Source organism: Musca domestica, unplaced genomic scaffold (genome assembly GCF_030504385.1).
Source record: "Musca domestica strain aabys unplaced genomic scaffold, Musca_domestica.polishedcontigs.V.1.1 42, whole genome shotgun sequence".
In the NCBI taxonomy this organism is placed as follows: Eukaryota; Metazoa; Arthropoda; class Insecta; order Diptera; family Muscidae; genus Musca; species Musca domestica.
The window spans coordinates 4343210-4368901 of NW_026712329.1; the positions used below are offsets into that span (position 1 = coordinate 4343210).

At 34.3% G+C, this 25692-nt stretch overlaps 1 protein-coding gene across 4 annotated transcripts in view; it reads right to left on the reverse strand.

The window, feature by feature from the left end:
- Nucleotides 1-25692, reverse strand: part of LOC101893612 (forkhead box protein O) — a 131098-nt gene that overhangs the window by 102974 nt on the left and 2432 nt on the right. For 3 of the 4 annotated variants that reach the window (XM_059127169.1, XM_059127172.1, XM_059127168.1), the window contains exon 2: nucleotides 23337-23650. The exons of the other annotated variant lie outside the window; for it this stretch is intronic. The gene's annotated coding sequence lies outside the window, so the exon portion shown is untranslated. The remainder of the gene's footprint in view (nucleotides 1-23336; nucleotides 23651-25692) is intronic. 4 annotated transcript variants of the gene reach the window in all.

Sequence of the window (25692 nt, forward strand, 5' to 3'; positions counted from 1 at the left end):
CCCGATGTTGTCAAATGTCTGAGGGAATTTTCAGGGAAACCAGGAGAGTTTAACTCTTGGAGAAAGAGCGTGGAAAGAATTTTAAAAATATATGAAAACCTGAAAGGTACTCCAAAGTACTACGGTATTTTGAACATAATTAGAAATAAAATTGTAGGTAATGCGGACATAGCATTGGAGTCATACAACACTCCTTTAGATTGGCCAGCAATTTCCAAGTGCCTTACTTTACACTACGCCGACAAACGAGATGTATCCACATTAGAATACCAGATGACAGGTCTAATTCAAGGGAACTCCACAGTACAGGAATTTTATCAGGCAGTTTATTCACACCTATCCTTGATACTGAACAAACTAGGAGGTTTAGAAGCTGGAAATGAGGCTCTATGTCTACTAACACAAACTTATAGGAGCAAAGCCCTCGATACGTTTATAAGAGGATTAAATGGCGACCTACCAAGATTACTAGGAATGAGAGAACCAGCGGATTTACCCCAGGCTCTTAATTTATGTCTCAAATTAGAAAACCAAAAATTCCGTACTAACCATGCCCAAAATCAAAATATTCAACCAATTAAAAAAACCTATTATCAAACAACTCCGTCTCAAAGATATAATTTTCAAAGGAACAAACATCAGTTCAATCCAAACATAGCCTACATACCTAACCCACAAAATATTCCTAAAATGAACAATAATTATAATATGGGTATTCCAAGTTTCGGCCACCCAAGACAGCCTCCACCACGCCCAACGGCACCAAAGCCAGCGGAGCCAATGGATGTTGATCGCAGTATTCGATCCCAACAAATCAATTACGCAAATAGACCAAATCAAAACCAATTCTTAGGTAAAAGACCACCCAATCCACCGTCAAAACAAAACGTTAGTCCACCGAAAGCCCAACGAACATTCCATATAAATACAGATACAGGAGATACATTCGAGCCCGACAACATTAATTACGAAGATTATTCTGAAGAACATACACCACAAAATTACGACCAAGATCCGGAAAACTATTTCAATGACTCTTATCTAGAAAATAATATACCAAACTATGAAGCAGATTCCGAACTTGATGACATTCATTTTTTAGAATGACAAGCTCTTCGCTTCCATATTTTGAGTGTCGGACGAAGAGCGGGAAAATCTTAAGAATCTTGATTGACACGGGATCTAGTAAAAACTACATCCAACCGGACTTAGTAAAAAAAATAATTCCAAATGAAATTCCATTCTTTGCAAAATCTGTTGCAGGTGATGTAAAAATCACATCACACACGTACATAAACCTTTTCAAACTAGACGACAAACTTAAATTCTATCTAATGCCTAGTCTAAAATCCTTCCATGGCATTCTAGGTAATGACAGTCTAAAAGCCTTAGACGCAGTTATTTACACAAGTAAAAATTACATGATCGTTCGCAAGCATACGAAGGTTCAACTTAAGCAACATGCCAGTCAAAGTGTAAATACTATAAAATTACGAGATGACCATATGAACCCCAGGCAAATGAAAGCCATGAATTGTTTAATAGATAAATTCTCTAACCTCTTCGCAGAGCCAGACGAAAAATTAACTTACACAACCAAAGTAGTTGGAGAGATCCGTACATCAAATGATTCTCCAGTGTATACCAAATTCTACCCTTACCCGGCTTCATTAAAACGAGAAGTCGAAATGCAAGTAGAAAAACTTTTAAGCGATGGAATCATACAACCATCAAGATCACCATACAATTCACCTGTATGGATAGTTGATAAAAAACCTGATTCCCAGGGAAATAAACAATATAGAATGGTCATAGACTACAGAAAACTAAATTCCGTTACAATTTCAGATAGATATCCAATTCCTGAGATATCCGATGTTTTAGGAAAATTAGGAAATAGCAAATTCTTTTCTGTCTTAGACTTAAAAAGCGGATTCCACCAAATTCCATTAAAAAGCTCTGATGTAGAAAAAACTGCATTTTCTATAAATAATGGTAAATACGAGTTCACTCGCTTACCATTTGGTTTAAAAAATGCGCCGTCGATATTTCAACGAGCTCTCGATGATATTCTCCGCGAACATATAGGGAGAATATGCTACGTATATATCGATGATATAGTTATATACAGCAAATCTGAAGATGACCATATTCGGGATATTCATAATGTCTTCAAAACTTTAGAAGAAGCTAATATGAAAGTCCAATTGGACAAATGTCATTTCTTTAAACAAGAGGTAGAATTTCTCGGATTTATAATATCCGAAGCAGGTATAAAAACCAACCCCAAAAAAGTGGAAGCTATTGCAAACTTTCCACAACCCAGAACTATTAAAGAACTTCGATCCTTCCTAGGCCTTGCCGGATATTATCGCCGTTTTATAAAAGATTATGCAAAATTGGCTAAACCGCTGACGTCACTTTTGAGAGGTGAAGAGGGTCGAATATCGAAAAGACAATCGTCTAAAATTTCTATAGAGTTTAATGCAAAGGCGGTAGAAGCTTTTACAAAGATAAAAAATTCCTTAATATCAAGAGATATTTTGTTATACTATCCAAATTATGAGAAGCCCTTCGAGCTAACAACTGATGCCTCAGATTATGCTCTCGGAGCAGTTTTGTCTCAAGGAGACAAGCCCATTACATTTATATCAAGAACTCTGAATAAAGAAGAAGAACATTACGCTGCGAATGAAAAGGAGATGCTTGCTATTATATGGGCCCTTAACAGTCTTAGAAATTTTCTATATGGAGCGGCAAAAGTGAAAATATACACAGACCACCAGCCACTCACCTATGCTCTAAGTAATAAAAACAACAATAGCAAAATGAAGCGATGGAAAGCCATATTGGAAGAATATGACTATGAACTCTTTTATAAACCAGGAAAGAGTAATGTAGTGGCAGATGCCCTTTCCAGAGTGCCTGAAGTGTCGCAAGTTAATTCTATGTCGGAAATGACGCATAGTGACGATAGTTCCTCACATAATCTTATTTATAGTGTCGAAGCTCCAATAAACGTTTTTAAAAACCAAATAATCTTTGACCCTAACGCAACAAACTCCTATAAATTTGATATTGTATTCCCAACCATCCACAGGCATACACTTCCAGAAACCGATTATACCCCTGAACAGCTAATCCAAATTTTGAAAAAATACTTAAATCCCTCTGTAATAAATGGCATCAAAGCACCCGAAACATTAATGGGAAAAATTCAAGAAATTTTTCCACAACACTTTGCAAAATATCGTATTAGATTTACTAGCCTCCAAGTAGAAGATATTAAAGACAATACCCAACAGGATGAAATAATTATCAGCACACACAAAAGAGCTCACAGAAATGTCAGAGAAAATAAAATACAGATTCTCGAAAAATATTATTTTCCCAGTATGAACAGTAAAATTAACAGAATCGTCAAGCAATGTACTACTTGCAAAGAAAACAAATATGACAGGCATCCTCCGAAACCTGAACTAAGGGAAACACCAATACCCTCATATCCTGGAGAAATCCTCCATATTGATATTTTTAAAACGGAAAATAAACTTGTCCTCACAGCGTTGGATAAATTCTCAAAATACGCACAGGGCAAAATTATTATGTCAAGAGCTATTGAACATGTAAAAGAACCTTTACGAGAATTAATATTTTTATTCGGTGTTCCAAAAATTATAATTTTTGATAATGAGAAATCTTTTAATTCAGCTTCAATAATTTTTATGTTACAAGACCAATTGAATATAGAAATCTACAAAGCTCCACCATATACGAGTGTTGTGAACGGTCAGGTTGAACGATTTCACTCCACCTTAGCTGAAATTATGCGTTGCCTTCGAACTGAACGGACATATCCTACCTTTATAGAACTTTTAGATAGAGCAATTTATGAATACAATTACACAATACATAGCACAACAGGACAAAGACCACTCGAAGTATTTTTCGGACGACGAGTTAGCATAGACCCCGAAATGTATGACAAAGCGAGACAAGATAATATTCAAAGATTACGAGACAAACAGATAACTGACCTTAAAAACCATAATAAAAAACGAGAACCAATCAAACAATTTGACCCAGGTGATGAAATTTATGTAAAAATCCATAAGCGTTTAGGGACTAAATTGTCTCCAAGATTTAGAAAAGAAATAGTAAAAGAAAACAACACTACAACAATACTTACAGAATCAGGAAAAATAGTACATAAAAGCAACATCAAAAACTGACTTCATTTTTATATATTTCTTTTTACAGAACATTAACATTTCACTACACTTCTTCACAAAGCAACACACACCTTTTTAACTTCACACAATCATACCTTGTACCCATTCATAATGGACTATCAAAAATTCAGGATGGAACTTTCAACATTATTCACATCATAGACATAAAACGATACAGAAACCTCGTTGAGGACATACAATGGAAAATTACACAAACCATTCCTAAATCTAATCCTTTTTTCCCACTCCTAACTCATGAAATATCAGAAATTCACAATATCCTTGAAACCATAGAACCCATAGAAAGAAAGAAAAGAGCCATTAATATGATAGGCACAGCCTGGAAATACATCGCAGGATCTCCGGATCATGACGATTTTGAGTTAATTACAAAAACTTTAGACCAAACAGTTCAAAACAATAATCAACAAGTAATAATAAATGAAATTTTTACAGAAAGGTTACAAAACCTAACCCAAATTACAAATCAAATAGAAAAAGCCATTAAAAAAGATAACAACTATGTAAATGAAGCTGCACTCAGCATACAAATAAAACTAAGATTTACAAAAGAAGAACTAACAAATATTAAATTTGGAATACAATGGGCTAAGTTAAATATTGTAAACACATTTTTGTTAAATAAAAAAGAAATGACAATTGCATTAGAAAAAATTAAAAACGATAATATTATTGTAACATCAATAGAAGAAGCCCTAGAATTTGCAAAACTAAAAGTAATGTATAATCAAGAAAAACTTTTATATATTATTAAAATACCATTAACTAGTAAAGAAAACTATCAAAATTTTTTGATAAAACCTGTAAAAAGAAATAATAAAATCATAAATATTAAATTTAATGAAATTATTAAAAGTAATAATAGCATATATGGCGTAAAAAATAAATGCATAATGACAAAAAATGTAAAATTTTTTCAAAGGGATTCATCTTGTCAAATTACTCACGGGTATCATATTCCTCAGATAGAAACTATTTCGCCGGGTATTATATTTCTTAATGATTTTAGTGGGACAGTAAATAATAAATCTTTAAATGGAACATTTTTAATAGAATTCCAAAATGTCACGCTGCGTATTAATGACAAATTTTACGAAAATTTAGAAGCTCCATTTTCAATAATTAGTCCACCAGCAATACAGCAAACACCCGACGAAGATGAATTCATAAATCTTTTATCTTTGGAAATGTTAAACTATTTACATATTAATAATACTAAATTCATCCATGAACTCAAGTCGGAATCAGTTGTTACTAAATTTACCTTTTTTTCTTTATTTTCGATTTTTGCTATATTTTTATTGATAATTGGGTTTTTAACAAAGAAAAAACAAAAAATATTCGTTCATACAGTTACCCCTAGCCAAGAATTAATACAGGTCCCAGTCACTCGAAACACAGTGCAGGTACCAGGACCACAAAAGGTCGATGACTTACCTTATTTCTAACGATTGGGGACAATCGTTTTTAAAGGGGGAGGAGTTAACACACAATAAGTTGTTAATCCAATAAAGTATAGTTTCTTTTATTAATAATTATTCCAAAGCAATCAATTCTCATGAATCTGCATTGCAGACGTTTGTCTGCTCCAAATATTTTCCCAACATCAAATTCCGATTAATTTTAATGAACCCAAAAATGCATTTCCGGTAGTTGACTTCGTCAACCCATGCAATGCTTTACGCGTGTAGACGAAATTAATAAGAATTGTTTTTGGTAACAGCAACTAAATTTTAAACAACAGAGTGGCATGATTTCATGGAAAATAATTTTGTTAAATAGGCAAATTAATTTTAAAATTTAATTCTTACTCGAATATTGTAATGTAGTTTTTAAGACACTCTTTGATCAGCAGCCAACCAATAAAGTTGATTTTAATAAATAGAAAAATCGTGGTTTTAATAATAAAAGCGGCAGTAAGTTCAATTTCGATAATTGCAACTTACAGGATCAAAAGTAGTCCGCGATCCTTTTTGATAAAGTGACGCGTAATAAAAGACAGCGGTAAGTGCAATTTCGATAATTGCAACTTACAGGATAACATTAAATCGCGAGCCCTTTTTGACAAAGTGTCGCGTAAGGATCACGTTGATCCAAATTTTTTTTGATACCTTATCACGTAAGGATCTAACTTATATAAAATGGGATAAAACATGGATATGGTACAAATAAAACATAATTCTGGTTGGAACTTATTTCAAAATTCGACAAAGGTAGCACGGGTTTTCACATTGCAGGAATATGAATATAGGAGCTATATCGGACTTCGACAACATTTGGCAAAGAGATTCCTCGATTGGTATATTGCAAAAAATAGTATTGTTTTAGAGCGTTTATTTATTTATTTGAGGGGCTTAAAAATCAAATCGGATAAAACATATGTATGGGAACAACAGCTATATCTGCACCGATTTTCACCAAGTTTCATAAACTCATATGCGGCCGAATACAGCTCAGAACATATGGTCAGATATTGCACAGTTGGTGTACTACAAAATGAAATCGGGCGGACTTGAACGTATAATCCAAAATGCAACCTATTAGGATAAAAGTACCACGGTTGGTATATAATTAATATAAAATTACAGGGATATGTATATGGAACCTATATCGAACTAAGTAATGAATTTTTTTGCTGGACACCAGCTTCTGAATGTGAACTTAATAATGACTGACAGCAATTTTTTATCTCCATTGTCCACCACAAAATTATGAAAATATAAACCATCCCTCATTATTTCCCCATATAATCTTCGAAGCATTAATGTGTGAACTATAAACGGCAAGTAGCATATTCACCATAATTACTTTATTTTGCTTTTATAGGTTTTCGTTTTCAACTTTCTTAATACGAACTTATGTACTACACATGGCCCGCTTGTTGGAAATTATGCAGGTTCAATTGAGTTCATGCCATTGGGTATAGCGTCAATTTAACTACGTCGTTATTCTCATCAAAAAAAAAAAAAAAATAAAATAAATAAATAAATAAAATAAAAAAATGCAACGCAATAATGATCATTATGATCTTCATTTGTAATCGATAGCATCATAAAATTCAACAGCAACAACGTGGTATTGCTCCTCGTCATGATCGTCAGAAGCAGCAGCAGCGAGAGAAACAACAACATTTGCAGTGTGTCACGTCACCAGGCCTAATCGAACGACCTCAACCAACCGCGCATCATTGTGGGCAACAACTACTTGGGCATGACAATGAAACGACCAACCTCCAAACAGCATCAAAGGGAAGTAGATGAAGCTAAGAGAAAGCTAAAGAAAAAACCAAAAAAGATCCCCACAAACGCATCACACATATTTTACCCCTTTCCTCCATTCCCTCTTCATGATTGCCACAATATTTGATATCATCAACCGAGCTCTTAAAATTATAGTCGTAATTTTTGCCTGCTTCATTATTATTGTTCAGGTTGTTTTGGTTTTTTGTTTTTATTTTGTATTTTGCGTTCTCCATGCATTGCTTTTTTCGCCCCACTTGATCATATATGTATTATTGTTTGCCGGTCCTCCGGACTGACTGACTGACTGGTTGGCTGTCTGTCTGTTTTTCAGATCATACGTTCGATTATACGTCCGTGCGTTCGTTCATCTGCCGTCGGTTAGTCTTTCTGTTGCGAGATAAGCAGAGGAAGAATCTCAAAGCTGTTTAAAAAATGCTGCTGACACTGCGGCTTTTTTGGTTTTGTTGTTCACATTAAATGCACTCATATTCAGAGCGAACTTTTTATATACAACGTACAACGACTTGTCATCGTCGCCGTCGTCGTCTCACTGGAGTTCAGTGATGCCAATGTAGAATATTTTGCAATGGCCTTAATTTGTTGAGTAAACAAAAAACAGGAATCATTAGATTATTATTTCTTTTTTGATAACAATTTTATTTGCATGATTCAAACCGGACAAGAAAACGTAAACAATTTGAAAAAAACAAAAAATATTGCCCCCTTAAACAAAAGTACAACAAAGCATATAAAAAATTAATTACCCACAAATTTGGCATCACTTTTGTGCTGACGCCGCCACACGTTCGCAATTTCACAGTGAAGATCATTGTTATTACCCATTCTACACCAGCAGTAATTCGCTTTGATTGATATCAATTCCTACCTACATTTTACGCTCGTTTTTTACCATAATTTTTTTTTTTTTTTTTTTTTTTTTTTTGTTTTCGTCCAATCAACCGCCAAACTCTTCCGCCGATGTCACACTATCAGATTCACAATTGATGGGAGGACTTTGTTTTAATGACCTGCACTACAATGTTGCAGAAATGATGATCGTGGCTGTCCAGAATGATGGCGGTGAAGATGATGATGATGTCGGATATTGCAAAAAAGTAAGACAAATGTCTTCACATTCATCATATTTAAGTTTTTTGTTGTTCGCTTTTGGGTTTTATAAAAAGGGAGGTGAGAATGGTGTTATAAATAATGTTCCCGAAAAAAATTGAATGTTGCTGAAAAAACGCATTTTGAGCTCTCATTGTGATGGCTTCCCAAGTTGAACTCAGCAATGAAAAAAAGATGCTACCCGGCAAAAAAAAATCAAAACAAAAAAAATGTTTTTCTGCTTACGAAATAATGGATAAAAACGGCACAACGTTACGATGGTGGGGTAAAATGCTATTTATTTTAATGAAAATATTGAAACTGAATAAAAAAGAAATTTTTAATAAAAAAAATAAACAAAAAAATTGAAAAAAAAATTAAATAGAAACAATTAATTATCTTTAAAATCATACGAACTTTTCAGATTTGTCCCAAATTTTCCGAAAACATTAGAGTTTTCCCAATAATTTTTCGACTAGTCAATTTTTTCATATTTGCAAATAAAACTATCGAAGATATTCATAATTTTTCGAATTTCAAACATCCTATGTTTCTCCGATTTTCGAATGTGTTAATCGATTTTTTCCCGATTTTCGGATAATACTGTACCTAACGTTCAAAAATTTTGCGAATTTTGTATCAAACATATCGGATCGGAAGATTCTTCCGTCTCTCGGTTTGAAGTTAGGCCGAACTCGGATAATTTAGTTCGCTGGGGAGCTACAGTTAAGTATTTAAACTACAAATTCGAACTGTGTCCCGCAAAATTGAATAATTGAAATATATAACTTGGACTGGATGCATACCAGGTTGTTCCAAAGCTAAGAGTCTCTTAAAGCAATTCTAAATCCTTTAAAATTAAAAGGGCGTCTGACGATTAAAGCACCCGATTTCATAGCTGATCCATAGCCTCAAATAATCTAATCATTCCCTCAACGATACCAGTATCCATGAAATAGTATCTCTCCAAGAAGACCAGAGTAATGCTTGGCAGGAATACATCAATTCTATCTACTTGAGATCTATCATTGAGAGTGAGGTTATCGATATGATCGATAAGAGACATCTAACAATCGGAAATAGATATTTTGCTAGCCAGAAGTGTCATAAGTTATGTAAAGATATTTTTTATTCACAAAAGTTGAAAAAAATGCCATAAATCTAAAATATTTATACCCTACACCACTTAGTGGTAAGGGTATTATGTCTTTCTGCATTTGTTTGTAACAGGGAGAAGGGTCGAGAAGGGCCGAGGCCCATAGTTACTTTTGAGGATTTTCATTAGAATCACTTTCTGAGTCGATTTATGCATGTCAGTCCGTCTGTTCGTCCGTCCGCCCATGTATTCTTGTGAGTAAAATGCAGGTCGCATTTAATATCCGATTGAAATGAAATTTTGCAAACAATATTTGTTTGGCCCAAGGACGAACCCTATTGAAATTAGTGATAATCGTATCAGATTTAGATATAGTTCCCAAATATCTTCAACAAATTTCGAGTTAATTGTGCACAAAATGACCAATATAAGTTCAAATTACCTAAATTTTAGCACATCCAACCGAATTCAGTCTAGAAGCAAGTACATCAAATTAATTGAAAATCTGTTCAGATATAGCTAAAGCTCCCATATATATGTTTCATCCGATTTGGTGTTCAAGTCCCTCACATGCGTAATATGCAGCCCAAAACAATGATGTTTGGTACCAGATATCAGATACAGCCCAGAAATACCTCTGCCAAATTTTATCAAGATCGGTTCAGGTTTGAAAATAGCTCCCATATATATCTTCAACCGATTTCGGTTTATTTGTGCACCAAATGGCGAAAATCTGCCCAAAACTAATGAATTTCGGTATATCCGATTGAATTCAGTCTAGAAGGAGGTACATCAAATTTGGAGAAAATCGGTTCATATATAGCTATAACTCTCATTTACATGTTTCATCGGATTTGGTGTTTAAGTCCCTCCAATTCGCAATATCCATTCGACAACAATGATATTTGGTATTAGGTATCTTATAGAGCTCAGAAATACCTTTGCCAAATTTTATAGAGATCGGCTAAGATTTTGATATAGCTCCTAAATATCCTTAATCCGATTTCAGGTTTATTGTGCAAATAATGGCTAATGTCAACCCAAATGGAATGCATTTCGGGACGTACGATTCCATATTGTGAAACTCCGATGTATATTTTTATACCCTACAACACTATGTGTTGGGGGTATTATAAGTTTGATTGGGCCAGAATTTATGTAACACCTCGAAATATTGGTTTCCCATATAGGAAAGTATATATGGATCTTCCTAGCTCGCCGAGCTGAGTCGATCTAGCTATGTATGTCCGTCCGTCCGTCTGTCCGTCTGTCCATGTTAATTTGTAATCACTCTACAGGTCGCAATTATGGCCCGATCTTCACGAAATTTAAAATGTAGGTGGGGTTAATGTCAGAATAGAACCCTATTTTCGAAGTTCGCATTAATTCAGAATGGCCTCTTGGCAGGAAAGTTAAAACGTTTAAAAAATCGCATAAAAATATCTCTCTAAAGATGAAAATATTGATTTTGTAATATTTTCTCAAATTTTTTCAATTTTGTCATATTTTTGGCATATTTCCATTTTGAATTAAACATTTGTTAATATTTCTACGGCTAACAACACTAAGTAGTTAGGATATCAGGATATCATATACAGATCGCATTTATGGCCCGATCCTTACGAAATTTTGCATGGGGATAAGATGAGGGTCAGAATAGAAGCCTACTCTTTTTGGAGATGATCGCCCTATATTTAGGGGTTGAAATGGACCAAAAAACTGCAAAATTGTCAGCAGGTCGGGATTACCGGGCATTGCAAAAGCCAAGCAGTTTTGGATGGCCATCCAAAAATATTCAATGTGTGAAGGAGTTTGTCAACTTTTGTAGACAAAATACGAAAATGTCCATTCCAGTGACTTTTAGGAGAATTCACAAATACATGAAAGACGCACTTCTGACTATTTCGTTAAACCAGATTTCGTTGAAGAATATAGTCAAATGTCTGTATCTTATATAGATGCGTTTCAGTCAAAAACCAATAATAAATGTTAATCTTTTGCCACTTCTGAGAGATTATAGGTCTTTGGGAAATATTGGTTCCAGATCTAGGAAGACCATTTAAGTGCAACATCTACCAATAAATAGAAAATGAGCAAATTAGTTTAAGTTGCTTTTATTCGAAAATTAGAGAACGAAACCTGATGGTTTTCTTTTATTATTTGTCACAATATCTTGTGGAATTCTTTTGAGTATCTCGCCTATATCAACTGTATCGTTTATTGTAGTGTTGTAGGGTATTCAACGGTCGGCCCCGCTCGACTGTAGCCTTTGCTTACTTGTTAAATATTATTCTTCTCATGCACTCCATAGCAATGTTATTTGGTAAAAAAATATTAAATTGAGTGAAAATCGATTCAGATTTGGATATGCCTCACATATATTAGTTCTCTCTGAAACCAAACTATAACTGATCTAAAGCCAAATGCTTATAGGTGGTGGTATGATCTACTTCAAAAAAAATTCTTTTGTTTAGGGAGTTCTACCAAATATGCAGAGTGGTGTAGAGCATCATATAGTCTGTCCCGCCCGACTTTTGACTTTTCCTTACTGGTTTTCTGTAAGCTATTGTATAACTACACTTACTTCGTCTACCTGTACTATTTATAGCTGAAGTTTAAGAAACTTTTTTATGGCTTCTTAGCGACTCATTTAGTGTATATTTTGTAGCTGATTTTTTTTGTCAAAGTTACATATGTCATGTTGTTAAGTCATACTTAAGATATCCGCTTCGAACTTCAGGTAAATATCATGTACATTTCCAATTTCAAATTCACAATAATTCGAAATTCAGTCAATAGATGGACCATCCTATCACAGCGCTAAAGTAAATGCACTCACCCCCAGAAATATTAGTTTATTTTTTTTTTAGAAAACTTCGGAAAAATCGTGTAAAATTTAATTTAATTTCACAGTGATTCCCCAACATTTACAACGTTTAACGTTGATTTCTGATGAATTGCATTGCATGACAAGAGAACATTTTTAAAATGCATTTGAATGGCCTCCATCCAAGTAGTAATGGGCTCTCCTTGTTGTTGTTTTTTTTTTCAACAGCTTTTCAATATTATCTGTCTGGTCTGTCTTTTATTGCAGTTTTTGTTTTTTTGTCTTTCGCATAGTTTCTAAATGCACTGACAGAAAAGCCATGGAAAGTGGAGTAATTAAGATGGATACTAATCAAATAGCAGTCGCATTTGGTGTGTATGTATGATGATGTCCCACCAGGCAGGGTTTGATTTTGTTCATATGTTCGCCACAAAAAATTGAACATGTGACAAGTGTTTTTTTTTTTGGTTCCGATTGAGGAAAAGAAATGACATTTCAGATTGTATGACTCAAAAATGTTTGATTACAAAAGAACTTGAAATCCTTTAAAAAAATTGCAGAAATAAATACAATGTTTTACAAAGATGTTTAGAATTACAACTGAAACAAGTATAAAAGCAATAGATACGGCCAAGCCAAACTTAGCAAACCCTCCACCATTTTCAAAAAAAAAAAATCTGTTGAAAATTACTACACGAAAACGTGGACCTACTTAGGTAATTTTCTGTCATAGACTGTAGTACCCATTACGAACTCGAATACGAAAATTGAAGCAATTATGGGGGAAAATGTCGCTGAACTCATCGAAATACCGAATATATGGAGGTACCATTATATGGCGGCTATACGAAGACGAAAACCTGTATAGGTAATTATCCACCAGAGAAGGTGGTACCTATTACTATCCAGATACCAAGTTTAAGATAATTTTGTTGAAAAGCGTGACTAAAATCCTCAAAACATTGAATATAGGGAGGTACAGTTACAACGTAGCTATACGAAGGTGTGGACCTGTACACACAATTTTCTGCCATAGGAACTAAAAATACCAAATTTTAAACAATTCCGGTGAAAACTGTGGCACAAAATACCGAAAATCTGGTGGTACAGTTTCATGGGGTCTGTATTACACTGTGAAACTCTACAGCCAGTTGTCTGCCAGAGAAGGCGATGTCTACCAATGGTACCTATTACTATCCAGATACCAAGTTTAAGATAATTTTGTTGAAAAGTGTGACTAAAATCCTGAAAATATCACATATAATATATATAATATCACAGGTATGGACCTGTACAGCCAATTGTCTGCCAGAGAAGGTGATGTCTATTACGAACTGCATATACAAAGTTGACAAGTAAAAAAGCTGTAAGTTCGGCCGGGCCGAACTTTTAATACCCTCCACCACTTGGTACAAATTTGGCAATTTCCACAAAAAAAAAAAAAAAAAAAAAAAAATAATAAATAAATAAATAAATAAATAAAATCCGTTAAAAATTCTGTTAAAATCTTAAAAATACCGAATGCTTATACGACGACGTGGACCGGCATAGGCAACTTTTGTCATAAGTTATTACAATATTTAAATGCGAAACTTGAAGAAAAATCTGTTTATATGCACAGACAATTTTCTAGCATGGGCTGAAGTATCCATTACGAACTTCACATGCGAAATTGGAAACAATCCCGGTAAATAGTGTCGCTAAAATCATCAAAATACCGAATATCGGGGGGTACGGTATATGGGGGCTATATGAAGACGTGGACCTACATGGCCCATTTTCTGTTTTATGCTGCAGTATCTATTGCGTGGACCTACATGGCTCATTTTTTGACTTGGAATGTAGTATCCATTACGAACTTCAAATGCCAAATTTGAAACAATTCCGATGAATAATGTCGCTAAGATCATCAAAATACCGAATATAGGGAGGTACCGTTATATGGGGGCTATATGATAACTTGGACCTACATGACCCATTTTCGAACTTAACCTGCCTACTGGCCTCAATTTGTTCGAAAGATAGCGTGATCACAACAGACAGACAGACAGACGGACAGACAGACAGACGGACATGGCTAAATCGTCTTAGAATTTTACGCTGTTGGGTCTGACATTAGTATTTCGAGGAGTTACAAACGGAATGACAAAATTAATATACCCTCCATAGTATGGTGGAGGGTATAAAAATGCATAATCAAAACACCGAATATTGGGAGTTACCGTTATGTGAGAGCTTTACGAAGGTGTAGACCTGTACAGGAAATTTTCTATCATATTACGAACTTTAAATACCTGAGGATCTAAATCACATCTGAGCAAAATTTTATCAACCTACTTCATTTCGTTCGGAAGCTAGACGGATAGAAGGACATACATCGCTAAATCGACATTGAATTTTAAGCTAATCAAGAACATATAAACTTTGTGTGGTCCATAATGTATACTTCGAGGTGTTACAAACGGCGGAGGTTATAACAAAATATTTAACCAGGCCTCAGAAAAACTCGCTCGAATTTCTTCAAACAGTGAAACTCACTCGAATTCCTGGGAGCAGAAAAAAATTGAGCGACTCAATTTTTCAATATCCCTCTAATAGGAGCGAGCAAAGTTTCCTCTCTTCGAGTGGGAGCGAAATTCGTTGAAAATCGAGCAGATTCTATTCTTCTACCGCCTTTTCTATAAAACACAGCAACATCAAAACCCAATATATACTTATACACTGGACGAAGGTTGACGCAAAAGTACTTCCAGGATGGCAGGATTATTACCCAATAAAAAGGTTAATGGCGACCAATTAAAGTAGCCAGATTTTCTTTATTTCTTGTGTGTAGGAACATTATAGCCATCTTTTGATTCTTCTTTAATTTTTTTTAATGTTTTTTGCCTTATCCTACCTTTCCATTCCGCTGCCAATTTTATGCAATTTCATTAATTATTTTCACAGTTTATTATTAATTTATTTTATACGAACGAAGAATTTCCATTTACAACTACGTCGCAGCTATTTGAAACTTGTATATCTCAACTAAAAATAGTTTATTTTTTTTTTGTGTTGCTTTGAAAACCAAGCAAAGGAAAATGTTAAGGAGTGAAAAAAAAACAACTATGGTAGTATAATTAATGCGTAAGACAAAATTAATTTAAATAATTTTTCCATTCATGCGTTGTGCTTGATTTCTTGTAGCTGTGCTAAGGCGTACAGCCCCCATTGATATGACGTTCCAACTTGGGTTGGTTTGGTTATGTAGTTTTTTTTTTTTTTTCCTGTAAGCACACTACTACGCCACAGAATTGAAAAGAAGCCTACACACGTGTAAGGTCGAGCAACATTGTTTCAATCGCGCGGCATCTACTGCTGCCGCTTACACTTCCCGAGACAAATTGAGCAACGAATAAATGCCACAACGAACGAAAGCATCTTACAATGTAACATTACAAAGTCTAGATGTATATAGTATATTTGCTATCCACTTTTTTGTTTTGCTTTTGTATTTCATTTTGTTTGCCATTTCTTTGGGATTTTCTTCTCAGCGTTTCAAAAAACAAAAGACAACATACGTGACACATATGTTCGTATGCAACTGGAGGCATATCAACTCGATTGCGCTTATACATACGTACATGTGTGTGTGCTTTTGCGGCTAAAGGTTAAAAAGCCGATTCACAATTTTTACCCCCCAAGGAGGAGATGCCAATGATGCAAAAAAGCTCACATGTAAATTTGTGTTGCAAAACCGAAATGAGACAAAGTAGAAAGCCGATACTCTGGTCAGAGATCGCAAAATGACAACGACTACCAGCTGTAATACATGCACTTGTGTGTGCATGCGATACAGTGTTAATTATTTGTAAATTTAATTGAGTTAGAATTTGTTAAATGCAAATATGACGACTTATGTCTATGGGGCACAGTAGGACAAGAAATGCCAAAAGTTTTTTTTTATACCCTACAACACTATGTGTTGGGGGTATTATAAGTTTGATTGGGCCAAAAATTATGTAACACCTCGAAATATTGGTTTCCCACATAGGAAAGTATATATGGATCTTCCTAGCTCGCCGAGCTGAGTCGATCTAACTATGTATGTCCGTCCGTCCGTCTGTCCGTCTGTCCATGTTAATTTGTAATCACTCTACAGGTCGCAATTATAGTCCAATCCTCACGAAATTGAAAATGGAGGTGGGGTTAGGACCAGAATAGAACCCTATTCTTTTTGGAGATGATCGCATAATATTTAGGGGTTGAAATGGACCAAAAACTGAAAAAATGTAGGATTTTGCAGTAGCTATACAGGTCGCAATTATAGACCAATCGCCGGAATCGGAATTTCGCATGTAGTCAGAGTTCAGGGAGGGGAAGAAGCCTACCAATTTGGGTGGACATCGGATAATATTTCGCGGGTAAAATATACCATATATTTTGTGTTGAAAAAATTCAAAATTTTTCATTAAACCGCGAATATTTTAAATCCAGGCGAAATCACGAAGCCATGACAAGGTTACTTCTGACCTTTACATTGATGTTAACATCCAACAAATCGGATATATAGCAAAATATGTGCGATATATATGACTATCAAAGGAGATATGCTTGAAAGATCTCTTATATGTCAAGAACGGCTGAACTGATTTCGACAATTCTCATTAATTCAGATTGGCCTCTTGGCAGGAAAGAAAAAACGTCTAAAAAATCGCATAAAAATATCTCTCTAAAGATGAAAATATTGATTTTGTAAAATGTTCTCATATTTTTTCAATTTTGTCATATTTTTGGCATATTTTCATTTTGAATTAAACATTTGGTAATATTTCTACAGCTAACAAAACTAAGTAGTTAGGATATCAGGATATCATATACAGATCTCATTTATGGCCCGATCCTTACGAAATTTTGCATGGGGATAAGATGAGAGTCAGAATAGAAGCCTACTCTTTTTGGAGATGATCGCCATATATTTAGGGGTTGGAATGGACCAAAAAACTGCAAAATTGTCAGCAGGTCGTAATTATCGCCCGATCCTCACGCACATTTGAATGGGGGTTACCGGACATTGCAAAAGCCAAGCAGTTTTGGATGGCCATCCAAAAATATTTAATGTGCGAAATAGTTTGCCAACTTTTGTAGACAAAATACGAAAATGTCCAGTCCAGTGACTTTTTGGAGAATTCACAAATACAGGAAAGACGCACTTCCGACTATTTCGTTAACGCTGATTTCGTTGAAGAATATAGTCAAATGTCTGTATCTCATATAGATGCGTTTCAGTCAAAAACCAAAAATAAATGTTAATCTTTTGCCACTTCTGAGAGGTTATAGGTCTTTGGGAAATATTGGTTCCAGATCTAGGAAGACCATTTAAGTGCAACATCTACCAATAAATTGGAAATGAGCAAATTAGTTTAAGTTGCTTTTATTCGAAAATTAGAGAACGAAACCTGATGGTTTTCTTTTATTATTTGTCACAATATCTTGTGGAATTCTTTCGAGTATTTCGCCTACATTAACTGAATGGTTTATTATAGTGTTGTAGGGTATTCAACGGTCGGCCCCGCTCGACTGTAGCCTTTGCTTACTTGTTTTTTTTGTAATTGGTTTCTTCTGTGCCACTTTTATTCGCCACTGATATTATATTTCCAGTAATGCAATTCCTTTAAAAGTTAACCATTCTTTAAACGATTTTCGTTATTCCTACAGGGTGGGATGAAAATACTTCAACCATCTTCAGACTGCTTTTATTTCTAAGCCACTGTTAAAATTATTTCAGTGACAGCTCATTATATGTTTACAAGCGTACGAAAGCTTTTCGGTGAGAATTTTCCAGAAAAAAAGTAGTTCGTGATGGAGTTGGAAGCGTGATGGTGTGATTTCTTTATATTTGGCTGGAAAACCACAAGTGGCTATCGTTAGAGCACTCCAGCATTTAAATGTGAATAAATATTTTGTGTCTCGTACCATCGCTCCTTACCGTGATACTGGTAGTGTAGCCCGACGTCAAGGAAGTGGACGGAAGAAAAAACGCAACATCAGCAGAAATGGTTCGCCGGCCATGGTGATGGTGTGGGCCGCCATAACAGCCGATGGTCGCTCTCCGCTCGTATTAATCGACCGTGGCATCAGAATAAATACCGAATAATGTGGCGAAAATATTCTGGAATGTTCACGAAAACATTTTGGCCGTAGACCTTGGACATTCCAACGGGACTCAGCACCGTCGCACTCAGCACGCCCCACCCAAGAATGGTTACAAAATGAGGTTCCTCGCTTCATTTCCTGCGCACAATGGCCACCAAAATCTCCGGATACCAATCCGTTGGCAAGGTTGGCACTAACAAATACCAAAGTGTCGATCACCTCAAGCAAGCGCTTCGCCGGGAATGGGCCAAAATACCGCAGAGCAACATTCGGGCAGCGTGTAACGGTTTCATTGGCCGTTTGAAGGCCATAATTCGTGCCAAAGGTGACCAATTCGAACAAATCTAAACTTATTCTAAAATTTGATGCTATTTCCGACATTTTTTGTTTTCATTCAATACATTTTAAACAATTATGGCGTTTGACTTTGTTGCAGTTTTATTTATCTCACCCTGTATTACTTTACACACTCTAAACAATTAATGTTAGTTTTCCCACTTATAAGTCAAATAAACTGGACTGATTTTCACATTTCTCATTAATTCGGAATGGTCTCTTGCCAGAAAAGGGTAAAATCTAAGAAAATTCCGTAAAAATATGACAATAAACAAGTTAAAAAGCAGTAAGTTCGGCCGGGCCGAACTTTTAATACCCTCCACCATTTGCAACGAATTTGGAAATTTTTAAAAAATAAAATCCTTAAAAAATTCTGTTATAATTTTAAAAATACCGAATATAGCCGTTTTATTGGGGACATACATAGGCATTGTTTGTCATAAGCCATTACCATATTCAAATTGGAAACTTGAAATAAACGGTGAATAATGTAGCTAAAATCATCAAAATATCGTATATACAGATGTGCCGTCAAATTGGAGCTGTACAAAGACCTGAACCAGCATAGACAATTTTCTGTCACAGGCTGTAGCATCCATTCTTCAAATACCACATCACAAACAATTTTGGTGGGTATTGTACCTAAACTCGTCAAAATACCGAATATAGGGAGGTACTGATATATGGGGCCTATACGAAGACCTGGACCCGCACAGACAATTTGCTGTCACAGACTGTAGTTCCCATAACGAACTTCAAATAACAATTTTGAAACAATTCCGGTGAATAACGTCGCTAAAATCATCAAAATACCGAATATAGGGAGGCATCGTTATATGGGGGCTTTATGAAGACGTGGACCTGCACAGACAATATTCTGTCTTAGGGTGTATTATCCATTTCGAACTTCAAATACCAAATTTGAAACAATTCCCGTGAATAATGTCGCTAAAATCATCAAAATACCGAATATAGGGAGGTACCGTTATATGGGGGCTATATGAAAACGTGAACCTACATGGCCCATTTACGAACTTAGCCTGCCTACTGAAAAAATAAACATGTGTGCAAAATTGTAGCCATCTATCTCAATTCATTCGAAAGATAGCGTGTTGGGTGTGACATAAGTATTTCGAGGAGTTACAAACGGAATGACAAAGTTAATATACCCTCCATAGTATGGTGGAGGGTATAAAAATAGAATATGTTTTTCAAATTTTGTCACATTTTTCATCACATGTGATTTTTTCAATTTGACTTACAATTTTGAATTGCACATTTCGTAAAGTTTTTCAACACCCCGTAATACTATGTTTTTAGGGTATTATGTAGAGGTTGCAATTATCATCCGATACTCACGAAATTTTGCATGGGGGTAGGATTAGGGTAAGCCGTTTGTTTTCGAAGTTGCACATTTAGATACTCAAATGATCAAAAAATGTAAATTTTTTCTGATTTTGCTGTCGCCCTACAGGGCACAATGAAAACCAATAGACACGAAATTTGCATGAGAAGAGAGTTAAGGACAGGGCATTTTGGATGACCACAAGTGATCACAACTTTCGTGTGAAATAGTTTTGAATACCTAACAACATGACGGAGTGCGTGTTGTGAGAAAATGTCTCTTGGACAAAAAGCTAAGAGTAACATCTAGGCAGTGCTCTATGACATAATTTCAAAACAAAATCTCCCAAAATGACTTTGGACATAAGGGGTTTTCTAACATATTGTAGTGTTGTGGGGTATCACATGGTCGGCCCCGCATGGTTATAGCCTTTGATTACCTATTTTATTCTAATACGTCGAGGATTCACACGACAACGTGCATTTTCTCAACAGTATTGAGAATGACAACTCATACAGGTTTTCGGTACATCTACTATTCGTCTCGCCGACATTACCGTCCATTTTAGACTGCAGGGGCTGGTATGAGAAGCACAAGAAACAGATAGGGACTCTGCCAAAATATTTGAAAATTTTATAAGTTGTTTGATCAGATTAATCTTCTGTGATTCCTTTCGGTTTGACGATTGTTTATTTATTTATTTATTTTTTTGATATATAAAGCAATTGTCCGAGCGAATAATTACATACACACTCTTAATAATTTATATTTTCCAAATTGTTTCCTCATTTTTCACAATTTTTGATGTGCTGGTTTTTTGAATTACGCTAACTTTAAACACTGTTAACTAAAATATAAAAGAAGAAAAATTTTCATTTTTTTTATAAATTAGACAGTAAATTACAACAAAAATTAGAACAACTATAATTTCCAGGTGTCACATATTTCTTTACACAAATCACATTTTTAATTTATTTCGCTAAAAATTTGTCAATCCTGGTACGAGTTCCAGTGTATAGTGAAGCGTTTCTCAACACTAGTATTTTTTTTTGTTTATTATACGAAAACGAATTATATTTAAAATCTCTTCCGATCTGTCAAAAAAAGCTATGGAGTTCTTTGGAGGGAAACGAAAAACAAACCCGGTATTCTGCATTGTTTTTCTATCTTGATTGTTTTTCATAAAAACTAAAATACTTTGAAACCTGATCTTTAGAATCACTTTTTTCGGTGATAATCAGACACTTTATCGTAAATTTTGTAGATGGTTCCGTTTCGGATTATTTCGAATTCCGTTTCAATATTAAAAAAGAACAAAACAAAAAAATAACTGTATTAAAAATTTGTATTACTTTTAAAACAAGTTTCTTACTCTTGACTAGATTTAGTGCAAAATAATCCCAGTGGTCCAGCCTCCTAAACGAATTTTGAAAGTTGTATTTGCATCTATGGCACACCCATTTCATTTCATGGCCTAACAAAACATGTTTTCTTTAAAAATGACCAATTTTTTTCAAAACTGTTTCTATGCTATCAAAATCTATCTCCAAACGGAAGCAATATGAACATATTTTGAATACACACTCATCCCCAACTGGCCTACTATTAAGTTATACGATAAGTTAATTTAAAATTCATGTTATTTCAGATATATTATTGTAGTTTAAAAAAATGAGGAGACGGGGTTCTATCTAACTTTTTGTTTTGGAATTTAAATTATCTGATTTCGAAATAAATTTAAAATAGATATTTTTTGTTTTCTACGCCAAGTATGACGTATCATTTTGAGAGTACATCCAGCGGCGAAAACGGTAATCGCAATGCATATTTTTTTTTCGAAAAAAAGAGAATTCAATGAACGTTGCTGTTGCATTATTATGGATGATGAAATTTCAACGTAAAATTCCATCAGTGTGGGATGAATAAATTATTAGTGGTCTCTTTTTTAATTTATTTTAAAACGTAAATAATCTTTAGAGTATTTCGTTTGAGTGAATTTTTGAAAAAGTTTAGCTGCGTAAAACATAATCGTAGACATCAAGCAGACGATATAAGTTATAGCGGAAATATATTATTTGAACAGATTAAAATTTCTGGCGAGTAAGCCATGGCAACAAGGCTTAAAATGTTTTTTTTTTTTTATAAAATTTAAATGAAACCAATAAAAACTTTAATAAATATTTTTTAAGATCGATTATATATTTTTAATAGCAACTACTAAAAATACTATGACTTGTCTCAAACATTTAGAAATTTTATTATTTCCTTATAAAATTTAAAATATTTACCATACCATAGTATGGAGGGTATATAAGTTTGTCATTCCGTTTGTAATACCTCGAAATATACATTTTAGACCCTACAAAGTATATATTATTGATCAGCATAAAATTCTAATTTAATTTCGCAATGTCCGTCCGTCTGTGGAAATCACTCTAGCTTCCGAACCAAGAATAAGAATGAAGTAGGTTGATAACATTTTACACAAATGTATATTGTGTCTGCAGGACTTTTGGTATTGAAAATAGGCCATGAAAATTGTCTGTGCAGGTCCACGTCTTCGTATAGCCACCATATTACGATACCTCCCGATATTCGGTATTTTGACGATTATTCACCAAATTTGGTGTTTGAATTTGGTAATGGATACTACAGCCTATGACAGAAAATTATCTGTGCAGGTCCACGTTTTGGTATAACCCCCATATAACGGTACCTCCCTATTATTTTGATGATTTTAGCTACATTATTCAACGGATTTCTTTTCAAGTTTCGCATTTGAATATTGTAATGACTTATGACAAATATATGACTTATATATAACGGCTACATTCGGTATTTTTAAGATTTTAAAAGAATTTTTAACGGATTTTATTTTTTTGAAAATTTCCAAATTCGTTCCAAACGGTGGAGGTTATTCAAAGTTCAGCCCGGTCGTACTTAGCTGCTTCTTTACTTCTTTTCCATTAAAAAATTTTAAAAATATTTTACTCACCACCTGCACTGCACTGATCCAAAATTTGAAGAAATTTGTCTTCTTTTAGTTTTATACAAATTTTACAATTGTAGAACGGCGGAACACACTCGGTAGAATTTGAAGCACAAATGTTTAGTTTTTTCTTTACAGAGCTAATGATGATGTCCAGGGCAATGATGACAACGTTGGCTATTTTGCTTGAGGCGATTCTTTTCGGATAATAATTGTTTTTATTTATTTTCTTTACCAAATTAATTAATGGTTGTTGTGTTTAACCAAAATTATACGCAAAAGTATTGTGCGTTATTTTTTTTTATTTTAATTTATTTTTTCTGTTTAAAAAGTAAAATAAAAAGTAGTTAATATTATTAAAATACAATTATTTATTTTTCACATTACATTTGTTGTACATAAGTTTTTTTTTTTTTTTGTTATTTAAACTGGAGGAAAATTCACACTCGACCATAGCAAGTTTTTCTTTATTATTTTATTTGAGATCACATTTATTTTATATTTAAAACTTTATATTTAGTACAGTTTTCCATTTTGGTTTTTTTTTATGAAGTTTAGATTGGAAGAATTGTTTGTCATTTCAATTTAGAATTTAATTAATATATTATGTTGAACATGTGGCTCGAACGAAATAATTGCAACCCATATAAAAATATAATCTAATGTGACATTAAAATTAGGGCAAGGTAATCTTATTAATTATTTAAAGTAAGCAAAAGAGTTAACACCCTGCAAAGATTTTTAGAAATTTGGAAATATGCGTATATTTTTGAAAAAACCGAAATCATTTGAACACAATACGCTTTTACATCCCTTGGATTTATGCCCTTCTTAGGACACTTTGGGTCATTTTGACCCAACATAGATATGAAATACAAAATTTCATAATTAATTATTATTATTAATTAACGAAGGAAATTCATTTTTATGTATTTTTATTTAGTATCATAAAAAATTATAAAAAAGTAAAATAAATAATCTCATTCTAAGCTATTATTAAAAATGAAAAAATTACAAAATTTAAATTTAAACCCTTTTGTTTTAAATTTTGAAAAAGATATTTATTTTTTTAACACGAACATGTAAAATGTTAAGATCTTGGATGACAGTTTAAGTACAATGATACAATGAGCTCTTTGCATATAAAGTTTGTACAGGAAAACAATTTATTGGAATGCTTGCTTGTGTTCCTTCCATGGGGACTGAGAAAACAATACAGTTTTTTATTTGATAAATTACTCGGTAATAGAGGGTGAGATAAAAAAACTGCAACTTCAGACTGCTGTCGTTTCTAAGCCACTCGTCACGACAGCTGTTAAAACATTCCAGTGACAGCCCATTATTGTTTACAAGCGTACAAGTGGGAATTTTCCAGGAAAAAAATTATTCGTTATGGAATTCGAGGGTAATAGTGTGATTTCTTTATATTTGGAAGGAAAACCACAAGTGGCTATCGTTAGAACACTCCGGCGTAGTCCGACGTCAAGGAAGTGGACAGCAACATCAGCGGAAATGGTTCGAAAAGTAAAGAAGCGGCTTGATCGAAACCCGCGTCGCAATGGCCGAAAAATGGCTCGTGAGCTGAACATATGGCAATATTCCATTTGGCAAATAATGAAAAATGAACTCGGAGTAAAGCGGGGGAAATTCCAAAAAGTGCCAGAACTTACACCGCAATAGAAAGGAAATGGACTCAAAAGAGCTCAAGAGTTGCTTTGCTTGGCCGAAAGTGGTGAACTGCTAAATTTTTTTTTCTCCGATGAGAAAACATTCGTTGTCCAGCAGTTTGTGAACAAACAAAACGATCGTGTTTACTTGTCAAAGAGGTCAGCTGAAACTGTGCACCTTCGGTTGGCCACCAGAATTCAAGCACCGGCCATGGTGATGGTGTGGGCCGCCATAACAACCTATGGTCGCTCTCCGCTCGTATTAATCGACCGTAGCATCAGAACAAATGCCGAATATTATCGCGAAAATATTCTGGAGGATGTATTAAAGCCTTGGGCACGCAAACATTCTGGCCGCAGTCCTTGGACATTCCAACAGGAATGGTTACAAAATGAGGTTCCTCGCTTCATTTCCAGCGCTAAACTTATTCTAAAATTTGATGCTATTTCCGACATTTTTTGCTTTCATTCAAAAAAATTAAAAAAAATGTATCTTGCAGTTTTTTTATCTCACCCTGTATTTTGTGAAATATATATTTGGGTAACGAAATCACTTCCAGAGATCCAAACAATTTTCCTGATGGTTGTTAATACAAGACTCTTTATAGATAAATTTATAATCGCAGCAGTTTCTAAACGATAGGATCGGAATAGAGATACGTAAGACAACTTTTTATTGATCGACTTTTGGAATT